The 15,005-nt window shown below is 41.7% G+C and overlaps 1 pseudogene; it reads left to right on the forward strand.

Moving 5' to 3' along the window:
- Positions 1–12,608: 12,608 nt before the first annotated feature.
- LOC126253960 (5S ribosomal RNA) lies at positions 12,609–12,726 on the forward strand (annotated as a pseudogene).
- The last annotated feature ends 2,279 nt before the right edge of the window (positions 12,727–15,005 follow it).

Genomic DNA, 15,005 nt, shown 5'->3' on the forward strand with positions numbered 1-15,005 from the left:
CAGCATCTGTCGGAAAAAGGTGCTACTGGAGAATACGTGTCCCTCCCGCCACCTCGTTACCTTTGTGGGGTAAGTATGGGGCGAAATTGCAAAAAGGCGGTCACTTCACCGCCCGCACGAGCGCGTGAATGTTAAGCGTTTCCGGACACATGTCCACATAACATCTTTTCTTTATTTGTGTGAGGAATGTTTGCTGAAAGTTTGGCCGTGCCATTTTGTAACACCCTGTATGTACACTAAGATGGTATCTGTCTTTCGGACATGTCCGGAAGGACAGATACCATCTTAGTGTATATACTTCTTGAATCGGCAAGGACGGTCGACAGCCTATTGCAAATGCTCACCGTTATTTTCGACCTGACGCGTATATCCAAGTCTTTTCGAAACACTATTTCTGACACGTCAACATTCGCAACACGGCGCGAGAATATCAGAGCCAACACAGACACGATTCTCCGTGCGGGCCGGCTGGGACGCCCACCGGCGCGGCGCCGCCACCTTGTGGGATTTGCCTGTCAGAGCAGTTTTGCCTCTTTCCGCCTCGGGACACAGACTCAGCTTTCAGGCGCTGCTCGCCGTCGCCGCCGGAAAACGTTGCGCCCAGCTGTCTCTTGGTGGCGCGTCTCGTCGATTTTAGCTGCGCGCCCTAAGCTGCTTGCGAGAGCACGGCAAGTCATCTGTTAATTAAGCCCGACCCCAGGTGCTGCTCCGTGGGGCAACCGCTCGCGACCCGACTGCGAAGCGCAGATATCTACCCGCCAGCATTCAATTAAAATGTAACTGCTGCCCTGCTCACCCTTTCCGTCCGTCCTATTCAATTCGCCGCATCGCTCTGTGGCAACAATAATTTGAATAAAAATTGTGGGCGGTTCGGGCCATTACCAGGGTCACCAAATGCGGACGGGAGTTAAATTTTGGAACGAAATGTAATTTCTACTGACTACTATAGGAAAAAAGAAACATCGGACTCGGATAGTATTTTCCACCTCTGTTACATTCCACACTGTAAATTAAATTTCGTTCCCCCGGTATTTGAAGAAAACGAACACACCATCTCTGACAGGCATGTAGCAACGTGTGGTGTGCGTACTGTAAGACCTTCAGTACACATAGCATCAGATTATTTGACTTGTCGCTCTAACGAAGTAGGCGAGTATCAGCAATATGTCTCGTGGTCTTATCGTGGCGTGTTAATCTTCTGCCGTTAGGTCAGACGATAGAAATGCCACTTGTGCGCATAGAGTACCAGATTGACGGTAACCAACTTTAAACAGAACTTGATTAATTTTCACACACATTTATTAAAATAATAACAAGCATAAAAATTACTTAACTTGGTTCTGGATGCTATTTACAATTGACAATTTGAAGTTCCTTTGGTATTGGTACGTTAATCTTATTCTCACATTAATCTCTGATGCTTGACAAAAGTGTCTATACATTTATCTTCATGGCTATGTACAGGAATATGGTAATCTTACTAGGCGCAGACTGAAACTTGACTGTAGACTGGTACAGACAAATGCAGACTGGTACAGACTGGTGCAGACAAATGCACACTGGTACAGACTGGTGCAGACTAATTCAGACTGACTAATCGGAGGTCTGTCCACTCGTTATAATACCTCGCGCGTTCATGTATCACTGCGCGAGTGTGATCCGCGAGGAGAAAAGGTTCTACGTTAGCAGCAATCTCATTGGCTGCGTTACATATTAATACACGGATTGGCAAAAGCAGAATTTGGTCCGTCTCTATGGCAGCGCATCTCGTATTGCGGAGACAGACGAGCGCTGCGCCTGCGCTGTTGTGCACAGTGGGGCGCGCTTTAGTGGGAAAGTTGTGTATGCGCTGTCTACGTGGAACTATGTACACAACGCAACGAAACACACCTACTAGCACCAAGCAAGAAATTCACTACACATAGTTACTTCATGAAAAGATATATGAAATAGTAAAGGTGCAGAGAATCAAATAGTTAAATAGATAAAGCCTACTGGACATCCTTGGCTGTCACAGGGGGTAATGAAGTTAACTAATGAAAGAAGACACTATAAAAATGCAGCAAAAGAAGCAGACGAAAGGAAATAAAAAAACCCAAAAAATTAGATTGACAAGAAGCAGTAAATGGCCAAGCGGTAATGAGTAAAGAATAAGTGTAAGTATACGGAAGTACCGGGTGATCAAAAAGGCAGAATAAATTTGAAAACTTAATAAACCACGGAGTAATGTAGATATAGAGGTAAAAATTGACACACATGCTTGGAATGACATGGGGTTCTATTAGAACAAAAAACAAAAAAAAAACCACATTGCTTGACGCGTGAAAGATCTCTTGCGATCATCGTTTGATGATGATCGTGTGCTCAGCTGCCACTTTCGCCATGCTTGGCCTCCCAGGTCCCCAGACCTCAGTCCGTGCGATTATTGACTTTGGGGTTACCTGAAGTCGAAAGTGTATCGTGATCGACCGACATCTCTAGGGATGCTGAAAGACAACATCCGACGCCAATGTCTCACCATAACTCCGGATATGCTTTACAGTGCTGTTCACAACATTATTCTTCGACTACAGCTATTGTTGAGGAATGATAGTGGACATATTGAGCACTTCCTGTAAAGAACATCATCTATGCTTTGTCTTACTTTGTTATGCTAATTATTGCTATTCTGATCAGATGAAGCGCCATCTGTCGGACATTGTTTGAACTTTTGTATTTGTTTGGTTCTAATTAAACCCCATGTCATCAAAGCATGTGTGTCCATTTGTACCTCTCTACCTACATTATTCCGTGATTTATTCAGTTTTCAAATTTATACTGACTTTTTGATCACCCGGTATATGTTGGGGAAGGATAGATATCGCCGTTAGAAAAATTAAAGAGTCCTTTGGAGAAAAGAAAAGCAGCTGTACAAACATCAAGAGGTCAGATGGAAAACGAGTACTATGCAAAGAAGGGAACAACGGAAATGAACTTTAAATCAGTATTATATAAAGAAAAGAGGGCGTAGATGAAGATCAGATGAAAGATACGATACTGCGACAAAAATTTAACAGAGCACTGAAAGGCCTAAGTCGCAACAGGATCTCTGAAGTAGACGAAATTTTCACACAACGTTGATGTCCTTGGAGGGCGAGCCATGACAAAACTAATCCACGAGCTGTGTAAGTTGTATGACACAGCAGAAATACCTCAAGACTTCAAGAAAAAAGTAATAAGTTCAATTCCAAAGACAGTGGTTGCTGACAGGTGTGGATAATAAAAAATCATGGTTTAAAACTACAAACTCGTATTATTTAAAGAAAAATTGAGAGACTGGTAGAATCCGACCTCAGAGAACATCACTTTGGGTTCCGGAAAAACGTTGAAACACGTGAGGCAGTACACACACTACAAATCGTCTTGAACGATATGTTAATGGTAGGACAACCTATGTTTACCGCATTTGTAGTCTTACAGAAATCTTTTCACAATGATGACTCGAATACGCTCTTTGAAATACTGAAAGTATCCGGGGTAAAATACATGGAGCGAAAGTGTTTTACGATTTGTACAGAAACCAGGCATCAATTATAAGAGCCAATGGGCACGAAATGGATCCAGTGGTTGAGAAGGGAATGAGACAAGACTGTGGCTTACACCTGAAGTTATTCAGTCTGTAAACTGAGCAGGCGGTAAAGGAAATCAAGCAAAAATTTGCTGAATGAATTAAAGTTTAGGGAGAAGAAATAAAAACTTTGTGGTCTGCCGGTGACATAGTAATTCTGTCAGAGACAGAAGTTGCAAGAGCAGCTGAATGCAATGGACGCTGTCTTCAGAGGGGGATGTGAGATGAATATCAACAAAAGCCTAACGAAGGTAATGTAATGTGGTCGCATTAAATCAGACGACGCCGAGAAAAATTAGTAGAAGAGGCACTAAAAGTATTAGACGAGTTTTAATGAAGGATAACAATAGCCAACCAGATGCACAAATTTTATTGCACTGATCAGTTTTCGATATCGACTTAGAGTATATTCCTCAGAATAGGATGTAGTTACCTATAACTTCTTTTTAATTAACATAGGAGTCTAACAAACATTTCAAAAATCTTCAGGTAGCAGAAGGCGTATTAAAAACAGAGCTCGTATTATCTACAGGTTCACGCTTCATAGAGAGATGGTAAAATCATATGAGCTAAGTAAACATAGCAAGCCCCTAGGGCGTACATTGGACAGAAATTTTTGTCAACCGGTTACCGTGATACGTGGAAACCAAACAATGTGCGTCACTTACAGTGCGCGAATAGGGTAGACTGGCATAAATTAAGATAAGAGCTGTATTATAAATGAAAATAGTTATTAAAGCACACAAGCTTAATAAAATGCGCACAAAAATAGGCAATAAATGAAACATACAGGAAAAGCTGCAAATTGAAACAACAGTTTATACATGCCGTCTGACCACTGCGGAAAGCATTAAAGTGCTCAAAATCAACATATTAACATAGTAGAAATAAAAATAGCTATGGTATAGAATGAAACAATTAAAGATTGTCGCAGATGAGCTTTTCTATTTGGAAAGCAAAATAACTGATAATGACCGAAGTAGAGAAGATGTAAAAAGCAGACTGGCAATGGCGAGGAAAGTGTTGATGAAGAAAAGAAATTTATTAACATTGAATATAGATTTAAGGGTTAGGTGATATTTTCTGAAGATATTTTTCTGGAGTGTAGCCTTTTATGGAACTGAAATAGACGATAAACTGCTCAGACAAGAAGAGAACAGAAACTTTTGAAATACGGTGCAATAGAAGAATTCTGAAGACTAGGTAGGCAGATTGTGTAACTAACGACGATGTATTGAATGGAAACGAGAAGAAGGCAAAGTTATGCCACAACCTGACTAGTACGAGGTGTCGAGAGGAAGATCAGGAAATGAATATCTTGTGTAAGTTCCTAATAATGTAGTTTGCAGTAGTTTATCGGAGATAAAAGATTGTGGACAGGATAGAGTAAAATGGAGAGCTGCATCAACACAGTCGTCATAATTACCACAACAACAACACAGTTAATTGATGGTGCTTTCATACTTCCAGAATGGCAAAGATTTTCAGAAGTGTTAGCATTTGATTAGAATTAAAGTTTATTTGTGTATAATTGTTACATGCCTGACCATAATTAATTATCTATTTAATCAATGGTAACATCTGCCGTAACACACTACTCTACACTGCTAATATTACACTGATTATTTTTAGTAACATGCGTTATTTTTTGTGGAGAAACGCGAGGTCTCTTCCAAAGCATGACCGAAGGCTACTCTAATTATAGTATTTAACCCAGCTGTATGTGCCAAAAATTGTATGGTTTTCAAGAAGCCGTACAATAAAGTAGAAGCAAAGGGAATTTTTCAGTTCAAAAGTATATAATGTACGCTTAAAATATGTAAAGACATTAAAATACAGAATCGTAAGAATGGCGGTCTAGCTACAAGAAGCTCACTTGACTTTAGTGGTTGGTCATATGACATGCTTTAAACAGGTGAACACAGCGTTTTTCGTGATGTTTTGAGGTTCATGTCTTGGTGTATATGGTTGTTTGGTAATGTTTGTGCAGCCCGCAAGCCCACTGAGTTTAAGCGTTGGTTATGACATAGAATTATTTCAATGTGCACCTATTCAGGACTCTCATTTTAGTGTAACTTCGAAATTTCTTGAACGCTCAGTGCTATTAAAGTTACCAGTGAATGGACTTTTGTCATGGTGAATTGTATATAGTGTTGAATGAACTCATTGAACTTAAGGAACTTAGTTCAGTTTGAGCGATTTTGGTGCACTGCATATTGCCTTCGATTTAAATTCGTCGTAGCCTACGAACGCTCTGGTGTGCTCTGCTAACTTAGTCAATTGATCTCTTATTGCTTCATTGTGCTTAAATTTCACCTGTGTATGAGTAACATTCGAAGTAACGTTGTGATTGAGCCCAGTAAACTGATAGTGAATTTTACTCCTGTGGTTAGGTGTCATCATGATCCTGAGGCATTATACCTGTAATATCTCTCTGTTTATTAATCCACTGATTTATGTTCCTATGTAAATTTGTCAATAATTTTCTCTGCTAAATTAATGCGCCTAGTGTAGGATCGATGTATGTATAACAGCTGAAAGCAACAGTACATGACTGAACCCCTAATTCACGTATGGGCCATATATGAATTTAAGAGCCTGTACTGGCACTACGGTGGTCAACAAATTGATTCCGGCTGGCGATAAATTTCATGTCTTTTATTAGTTACCAGGGCCAGTGAAGATGCGGGCTGGCCGGCCGCTGTAGCCGAGTGGCTCTAGGCGCTTCAGTCCGGAGCCGCGCTGCTGCTACGGTCGCAGGTTGGAATTCTGCCTCGGACATGGATATGTTTGATGTCCTTAGGTTGGTTAGGTTTAAGTAGTTCTTAGGGGACTGATGACCTCAGATGTTAACTCCCATAGTGCTTAGGGACCGATGACCGTAGCAGTCTGCTCCCTTTAATCCCACAAACCAACCAACCATAGTGCTTAGAGCCATTTGAACCATTTGATGCGGGCTGTGGTGCACCAGATCGACCTTTGAGTTGATGAGAGCTCTGCTTGTTTGATCGGATAGTCGATAATTTGTTGATTGCTGTTACGACTGTAAACTGTTTCTTCAGAGCACTGTTTGTTAATGGTACACAGTAGATGCCAGCGTATGCTCTCAAGTTGTGTCCTGCATATTTTGCTATTGAAATGCTAAGTGCAAAGAGATTCTTCTGTTTTTTCACCATGTTCCCTTTCTTCATGTTACACGTTGAGATTGCCCCTTTCATTTGTTCAATATTGGCAATAACGGTGACATTTAAAAAAAATACATCTGATACTTTGAAATGTAAGGAAATCTGTACAGCAGACTCAGCCACGTAATTGAAAGAAAGGCTTGTATCTACATAGTGGACCTCGCGACGTCGGAATATAAGGCCGCAAGTTACAGCGCTAAATGTGAGCGAGTAGCGAAGAGACTGATGTCAGAAGTGTGTCGTTGATGAATATGAGAGACGGAATGGAATGGCTGAGACCACGTGTCAGCAAATATCGCTTCCCTAAAAAGACAAAAATGTTGGACACTACCATAGATTTCCCATTCAATGAAACACACTACTGAGTTATTGAATTCACCATGAGGATTCTCCAAGTAGTATAGCGAGTGTCTGCCTTTATGCAAAGAGGAATAAAGAGTCCAACGCTGAGTGTATTCGAGAGTACCGTTTAGATCTGACAGAACTGTTCAAGCAAATTGGATGCGGAGATCGTTATACGTTGCAGCTGGGTTGAGCCTTATAGAAGGCTAAGTATTCACGTGATGGATTTTGTAGATCTACAGAGACTAGGATCAACCGAGTGCATTTTGAGGTCTGATTTTCTTGAATAATGTACCAATACCTCATCCGCTTCATCGATTTCTTCTGAATAGACATGACACAGTCCCCGTTTCGTCGTCAAAAAGATGTCATTGTCTCGGAGCCACCTAAGCTAAAGGTAAAATCATCAATATTTCGATTTTCTTTCCTCCATCACTGGAAATACATCGTGGGATGGATGGATTAAATTATGCGATTTGATCGCCTGTTTCACACATCCTTTTCCAACTAAGCCATTGATCTAAGAACTCAAAGACTGCTTATCACCATTCTGTAGGCTTTCGGTATTTCCTTCAAAGTCATCTCAGCAAAACTGAGTAGATGCCTGCTTACAACTTATTTAGGGCGTATATCGTCAGTCAGAATTTTTTCATAAATCTACGACTAGGTGGTTTTACCATTAACATGTCAAGAAAACCAAGAACTTTGATGTAGATGTGAAAAGTGTCTGTTTCACAACACTAATAGCTACACAAGTAGCATTTGCAAACGTATTGAGCGGATGCAACAAGACTTTGAACAAAATCCAACATTTATATTGTTACAGTTTGCCATACGTCTTATTACATAAAAGGTAAGTGACTGAAATGTACTTCATCTCCTGCTGCGAATATTCAGTTACATAGTAAAGCATAATTGTAGTGGTGATGTTACAGGAGTAGAAGGACACTCTGCACCACAATCAAAGAATACAGTTACGAAATCACAAAACGAAAATATTTAAAGAATACCCAGCGATAATTCTGTGCGAAAACTCGTCGGTTACGAAACCCATAGTGACAAAAATTTTCAGCTACCACGACATATTAATTTTACTCGAGGTTTAGCGTATCTGCACTAGTAGCATTTCATGGCACTCAATCTTCATTAAATTCATACCCATAGATCCAGACATATCATTTAACTCATGTCATGGGGAAATGTCAAATTATTCAGTATTTGGACGTCTGTACTTATAAATCAGTATTCCTAACTCCATAAGACATTTAATGTGTGCAAATCGGGGACCAATTTCATCTTATGAAACTTAGACTTCCGTCTGGGAAAAGGAATATTAAAACTAAAAGGCATAATACCGGCTACAGATCATGGTATTAGATCCAACAAAACAACAAATTTACTGTTACCAGTCACTGTTTAACTATTTTCACTGTTTAATTAATTCCACTATGTGTTTTGGAGGTTTTAACCTTCATCATCAGGTGGTTCTATGTCAATTAAATGGCATGTACGTTTTGTGTTACGACTCTGGTGTAGCCTGTAGCACTGTCCAGTAGAGATAAACAAAACACAATTTCAGGACATGACTCATAGTTTTCTGGAGGCCTTTGACTAGAGCATGAACCAAAATAAAAATGTGAAAGTAGAATAAATAAAATAAAAATACCTCCAGTGACAGCAGGCTCCTGTCTCTTCGTGATACACCACATACAACATAACGCTTCCCAAGCATTGATGAGGAAGCATAGGTGGTGTTTAGCAACTAACCAGAGAAAAAAAAAACCACACAGAACATATAACAAAACAAAAACACTCTTTCGGAGAAAGACTAAAAGCATTGTAGAGATCTTTGTTAGCGTAAATGAGCATAAATGTGAGTAAAAATATCTCCAGAGGTCACAGTTCTTTTCTATCAGTCATACCAAAATTAGTATTTCGTAGAGATTTAAGGAACAAGGGTGACATGTCGCAAACATTAAGTCTAACAATTATGTTGCCAGAAGTGGTATATTTATACAGAACCAACATTTAAATTTACATCTGTGAATGTAAACCTGACAACTCACAGCTCCTTTACAACCAAAACTTGGCTCTCCTTCTCTCATATCTTCCAACCTCTACAGCGGGCGGACAAAAATAAGGAACACCTAAAACACAATACGGTGTAGGAAATCGTTGGACTCAAAACAGCTTTCATTCGTCTCGGAAGGCAATCTCATCCCATTCTTCCTGCGAAATACGGGCAAGTTCGGTTATAGATTACACTGGTGGACAGCGAAGACGCACTCTTCGCTCCAAAGCTGACCTAGACGTTGCGAGCCGTGTAAAAAGCGGCCCTGTCGTCTTGGAATCAGTAGGGATCAAAGAACCAACCCATTGTTCATTGGCAATGGGTTGGTTCTGCTGAGCCAAAAAGGTCACTTATCCCTGGCAGTAACGCGAACTTCAAAAACGTTCAAATGGCTCTGAGCACTATGGGGCTTAACAGTTCAGGTCATCAGTCCCCTAGAACTTAGAACTACTTAAACCTAACTAACCTAAGGACATCACACACATCCATGCCCGAGGCAGGATTCGAACCTGCGACCGTAGCGGTCGCGCGGTTCCAGACTGTAGCGCCTAGAGCCGCTCGGCCACTCCGGCCGGCAAGGCGAATTTGTAGAATAACTGTGTGGCCAGTAGAAGACCACAACATGGCTGATCAAGTAATCAGCCGACCCCCGCCATGTTTCACTTTTGGGACGAAATCTCAGCCAGAATTTGGAAATTGTGTGATACAACACAGCTCCGAGCAAATGACATTCTTCCATTGCCTCATATTTCAGATGTTACGGCTTCGGTACCACGTTTATCTCTCACGGGAATTTGCATCACGGATGAGTGATTTTGGAATTCTCTGCAATTTCCTGGTTATGGAACTCCCTTCAGTTGTTATAATGTTGACAGAATTCACGAGTACGACATTTCTTTCTTCTGTGTCTTTCTCTGGTGTTTTCTTCTTCAATATCCGTTTGTCAAGATCACTCAACACATAGTTTCGTCCTCGTGTGAATTAGCGGACGATATTTTTTTCACTTTTCTTGTATGCAGCATAGAGATTTGACACGGTGCCTCTTGAAACACCAGACCTTTATGACTCTCTGGTTATGGAAGCACCCACCATACGATAACGAATAATTTCACCACGTTCGAATGCAGTGAATTCTAACATGATGCACTCAAGGATACAAAGAACTATGTTCTGACAACGTCTGAAACTTGGAACGAATACGGGACACTGCACAGGTGCCGTTCGTCATTAGATGCAAAGGCGCACTAAGCAACTTTGGCTAGCATCTGTATTTATGTCGAAGCAAGTATTTCTTGCCGAGTTTCCATATTTTTGTCGACCGCCTGTATCTCTGAATAGCGTCTTCCTTACACACACACACACACACACACACACACACACACACACACAGGTGAGGGTAGGGTTAAAGGCTGAAAGTTTTCTATTGTTTGACGGAGATTCGAACCTGCTGTGCCTCGCGGGATTAGCCGAGCGGCGTAAGGCGCTGCAGTCATGAACTGTGCGGCTGGTCCCGGCGGAGGTTCGAGTCCTCCCTCGGGCATGGGTGTGTGTGTTTGTCCTTAGGATGAATTAGGTTAAGTAGTGTATAAGCTTAGGGACTGATGCCCTTAGCAGTAAAGTCCCTTAAGATTTCACACACATTCGAACATTTGATCCTGCGGTCTCTCGATTTCGTAGCGTACGCTTTACGACTCGACCACCACGCACAACGATGCTTTGAAGAAATTGTTTGTGACTCTGTATACAGATATTGGAGATTTAACTGAATTGTCAGAATATCGTAAATCATTGGCTAGAGCGAACGTACAACAAGATGTATATTAGAATTTCACTTTGACAAATCTTAATCTACTGTTATAAGATGGCAGAACAGACATCACTATAAAACTCTGAAGTATCCTATATCTGGAGTAGCTGACCCCTTCTGATTCAGAATTTGTTTATCGTTCTTCGTGTTCTTGCATATCTCATTAATGACAGTGTACAGCAGTAACACATGTATATAGAGGGTTTCCTCTTGAAATAGATTTTCTTGCATAATTTAGCGTTTTTTCCTTGAACAAGACAGTATTGAATGGTTTAAGTACGTGTCGGAGTTTTCATTAAAATTTATGCAACGTAAACGTGCTATGTAGTATCCGTTAACGTAAAAATGCTGATAAATGAAGAACGTTTTTTAAACAGATCCTATACACAGGAAAGAGTTCACCTGATACATCATTCGAGTCAGTATCGTTGTTATCAACCTTTAAAGAGACAGATCCAAATGTGCTGACAAACCATTATGCAGAATCGGATAGTCCTGCTGATGCAATTTTGCACTGTGAACATATACGCCACTCGACAGATGTGTTTCTACTACAGCCATCAGTACTTTGCGTAATGAGAATGCGGTAGCATAAATTCCACAGTCACCATCTATGACATTTGGGAAGTTGTGAAATGACAATTTTAGCCGTTCCGCGTAATGGAGAACCGTCGTGATATATTTTATGGGGTACAGTGCAGTCAACAGAAAGCATGATTACAACTTCCGATGAAGTAGTTTCTGTTTACAGTTAAGAAAATGCTTACCATTATCTTGAATAGGACGATACCTCTCTACGGTGCAAGAATGGGGAACGACAGCCTATGGTAGTGGTATTGTAGAAAAAGCGGGAAGAGCGAACGGCAGCAAATCGTGCCGGAACACAGTACAGAGCTGCGTTAGAATATATGTTCAAAATGGCCTCTATCTGTCCGCGTTGGATAGGGATAGCAGCGGGTGTCATGCAGGATACACATAATCGTACCTTGTCCTACGCCATGTAGTTAGGTCACCTGCCTGGGTCATGTACTGGGATTCGACTCAATGTCCTGTAGGACCCGGTCCTCCAAATCTGGTGTACGCACAGTTTGCCGACGCATCTTTGCACAAAATCCCAAAAAGGACTTCAAATATTGTACAGTGTGGTTGGTGTCGACTGTTTCCATCCGCTTGGCCGTACACAAACACCATCTCGGCTTGTTCCCGAAATGAATACCGGACCATTCTGCTGCTTACAGTACTCTGCGTCAATCACACAGCCTGAAACACAAAGGAGCACACGGCAAGTGATCGGATGCACTGTCATTCGTTAGTGCCACTTATCGCGTCAACGATGCGTTTCTATTTCCAGTCAGGAATCCGTCCCTGCAGTATATCGGTTTTATTAATGTTCGTCCTGTATATTATAGATACTCTACACCGAATACTCGTTTTAAATATACTTACTTCCGGTATCTTCTAAAAGTTGCACAAGCTATTACCAAATAGAATAAGTATCGACAGAAAAATTTAAAACCGTCCATACACCTCGAAACATTACAACTGTCGGTTTAACACTGTGTTGGATGAATTTTGTAACGCAAAACAGCATCGATTGCCAACGGCCTTGCCGCAGTGGCAACACCGGTTCCCTTCAGATCACCGAAGTTAAGCGCTGTCGGGCTGGGCTAGCACTTGGATGGGTGACTATCTGGCCTGCCGAGCGCTGTTGGCAAGCGGAATGCACTCAGTCCCTGTGAGGCAAACGGAGGAGCGACTTGATTGCGAAGCAGCGGCTCCGGTCACGAAAACTGACATACGATCGGAAGAGCTGACACATGCCGCTCCACATCCGCATCCAGTGACGGGGGTGGGCTGTGCATGACCCGGCGGCCGGTTGCTACCTTGGTACCGTTGGGCCGTGCCTTCATGGCCTGTTCGGACGGGGTTAAGTTTTTTTTTTTTTTTTTTTTTTTTTTTTAGCGAAATGACTTTGCGCCTCATGGATTCGACTAGACCATTTTGGGATTCCTGTGGTATATGGGAACGGACGTGTATGTACAGGACAAGCGATTAACTTACATTATGGGGTGGTGATTTTTGGATGCGGATCTGGCGCCTGATAGTATACGACTTACGTTCCGTTGCGTCCAGATCAGGTGAATGCCAACACATAAGCATTTCACCATCATTCTCCTCAAATCACAACAGCACGATTCTGGCCTTATTTTAATTACAGTTATCCTGCTGGAAGATACCATTTGCAAGCAAGATGGGACGCTGGTGCTCTACAATAATGTTCACATGGTTCACAGGTGTCGTTATGCCTTCGTTTATACCATAAGTTCCTTGGAAACTTTAACGCCTAGCGTGGGGACATGTTTCGAGTATCAATTTAGCGTTATGATGGGGTGTTAGAACACCACCATCGACCGGGTATAGCAAGAAACGAGATTCATACATCCAGACGAAGGGTTACTGTTGATTCTCGGTCGATAATCCTGGCCCATTGCAACCAAAGCTGACGAAGTCGTTCGGTAACGTTTGATTATAGGGGTGATGTGTTGCATAGTCCACGTTGAAGAATGTCAGACGAGCATTCCTTTCAGAACATTTGTGTCTGCACCAAAATTATATTAAGTCGTCAGAACTGCCACAGATAGCGACTTTTTCTGTTCTACATGGTGGCTAAGAATCTGACCTCCACGACCTGCGATAAGATGTGGAAGTCCACGTCGCTTACTCGGAGTTCTGAAACCATTTTCCACAGATGCACACAACAAAGCAAGCCAACAGCTGTCTTAAGTGCTCGACCTAAGACAATAGCAACTTGCCCTTTGAGACTCCGCTAATGTCAGTGGTTTTACCCATTTTAGGCCCGCCGCTAGAATTATTTCCGTGATCTCCGCTCCGCTTTTATATTTTTTTAAAGCCTCGTACGTACGTAACGTCACTAAGCATCATGCAGTATCACGGTGGAGAGAGGTCGTCGTGTTATCGCTCATTAATGCAGCGCCCTTTGCAAATACAGAGACGATTAAGTGTAACAGATAAATACGCATATATCACTGGAAGACGATTACGTTATCACATAAAAATGTATTCCACAATAAATGTGATAATATGCAGAAGCTGACTTAAATTCCATGAACTAAGTTAACATGATCCTAATATACCTAAGTAGATGGGGAATTGTTGGAGAAAGATAAGGGCCGACCTAGAGGGGTGGTCTTGACGGGGGAGAGGTTGACGTAATCTTGAACTGTACTAGAAACAGTTTAATGTAACTTCGTCTATCATCAAATGATTTGAAGTGTAGGAGGTGGAGTTCCACACTTTCAGTGGAAATTCTGTCAAACAAACTGATTTCCAACCGTTGAAATAGATAACTCAATATGCTATCTGATGTTGGGTCATCGCAATCTCGACTCTATGGACATTGTATAATGAAAGAGCAAAAGTGTGAGCTGAATGCAATAGGTCGATTACTACCGGCTACCAAATGAAATTTTAACTTACAATTGGCGTCAAGGTCAACCTGTAGTTTTGGTGGATGAGTTAAATTCGCACCAAGGTCCTATCTTCATTCATGTAGAACACATTGCCTTGCAAAATCGAAGAAATCTTTCTCAAAATTTCTTGTTTTTCGGAGTGTATGACACAAAAGCGTACTTGCAGGATCTTTGGCTACTTGCAAGGAGGCTCTGTCATGTTTTCGCCGAGGAAGAAAGAATGTGGCATTCGCATCTACACTGTACAAGACCGCAACCGTAGGCACACCCATGTTCCACGGGTTGGCTAAGTTTCAGGCGTCGTTCGCTTCCTGTATAGGCATCTGCATTGTAGCTCGACGTTAACAGTTCTGCGTTGGAAGCCCACTGAACAACAATAAACACAACAAGGATTGTTATCGTCAGGAACTCAGAACGCCACCATTAGCAAGTGCTACTCACTCCAGCTACAGGCTACGACAGAAGGTGCAACCGTGCAGTTTAGAGCGTAAGATCTGAAGAT

The sequence above is a fragment of the Schistocerca nitens genome, chromosome 4 (genome assembly GCF_023898315.1).
Source record: "Schistocerca nitens isolate TAMUIC-IGC-003100 chromosome 4, iqSchNite1.1, whole genome shotgun sequence".
Classification (NCBI taxonomy): Eukaryota; Metazoa; Arthropoda; class Insecta; order Orthoptera; family Acrididae; genus Schistocerca; species Schistocerca nitens.